Raw genomic sequence first — 1,517 nt, forward strand, 5'->3', positions numbered from 1 at the left:
CACAACAGAGAGTAGCCCCCGCTCGCCCCAACTAGAGAAAGCTCGCGTGCAGCAACAAAGACCCAATGCAGCCAAAAATAAATAAATAAAAAATAAAGTATAGAATCTTGAAAAAATAAAAGAAAGAAAATTACTTATTTTACAGCTGAAAAGGCTGAGGTATAAACTTTGCTGTTTAGTATGGGACTTGTACTTATATCTTCTATTTCCCAATTTATTATTCTATGATTCACTCTTATTCATTTCATAAATATCGAATATGTGCTATGAGTTTGCCACTGGGAATACAAAGATGAGAAAGACATGGTCTCTACTTTCAAGGAGCTCAATCTCTTGGTAAAAGAAACACATGAATAATTATAATAAATCCTATGCTAGAGATGTGTTATAAAGGATTTGGTGGCCATAGAGGAGGGAGTGACTAATTCAGTGAACTGAAGGTTTCATGGGGAAGATATTGGAACCAGCTCTTGAAAGAGCAGTAAAGATGTACCAGATAGGTAACTGGGAAAACCATTCCAGACAACAGGAATTGCATGTACAGTGGCATGAACAAAGGTGGAATCTTCAGAGAACAGGGTAGCTGAAACATAACATTTTGTGAGTGTGTTTGGTAGTAAATTAAGCTAGAAAGGCAGAGCTGTGAGGGATCTTAGGTAGATGCCAGGTCTTTTGGTTTTATTCTGTAGGAATAAAGATGAGAAGCTATCGATGGTTATAACAGTTAAAATAATGTATGTGAAAACATTTTGAAAAACTTAAAAAGCATTAAATATAAGTCAGTAATATTTATTTTCAAGGCAGTTGAAAATCTTTATTATTAAATACTATTCATAAGCCAGATGAATATGTATAAAACTGTGAAATCACTTTGAGAAAAGTACAGACATTTCCTTTTTTCATCTAGTGGGCCCATTGCTAGGAATCACTCAACTAACAGTCCTTTCAAGACTGTATGGAATTAAGATGGCCTAAATTTTTTCACTGCAGTGCACAACATTAATGCTTCACTCGTGTTTTCCTTTGAATTTTAGAGAGACAGCATAGTGTAGTCGAGAGCATGGTCTCTGGAGTCAGGCTATCTAATCTCCTCATTTAACAGCCATGTGACCTGAGACAGGTTCCTGAAGCTCTGAAGTCTCAATTTGTTCAAGTGTAACACGTCTAGCTTGATACAATATTCATTTCTTAAATATTGTTCAGTGGATGAATACAGAGGTTTCATTTTGCTAGATACATTTAAATTATCTCATATTTACCTCTTTCTTTACTCCTTAAGTGTTCTTTGTTAAGAGAGGTATCTGATTGTAGTAGAAGAAAATAGGTTTTGGAGTAGGACATGGGTTTCAGTTCTGGCTCTATCACTTAACAGCTCTGTGATCTTGGATAAAATACTTAAACTGTCTGAGATTCCGTTTGGGGTTTAAAATATATTTCTCATTGGATTTTTGTGGGGATCAAATAAGGAAGTATAAGAGTATAAGGCAGGGCTTCCCTGGTGGCGCAGTGGTTGCGCG

The 1,517-nt window shown here is 35.9% G+C and overlaps 1 protein-coding gene across 1 annotated transcript in view; it reads left to right on the plus strand.

Moving 5' to 3' along the window:
- BLMH (bleomycin hydrolase) overlaps nucleotides 1–1,517 on the plus strand; it is a 49,473-nt gene that overhangs the window by 8,313 nt on the left and 39,643 nt on the right.

Source organism: Physeter macrocephalus, chromosome 14, assembly GCF_002837175.3.
Source record: "Physeter macrocephalus isolate SW-GA chromosome 14, ASM283717v5, whole genome shotgun sequence".
Classification (NCBI taxonomy): domain Eukaryota; kingdom Metazoa; phylum Chordata; class Mammalia; order Artiodactyla; family Physeteridae; genus Physeter; species Physeter macrocephalus.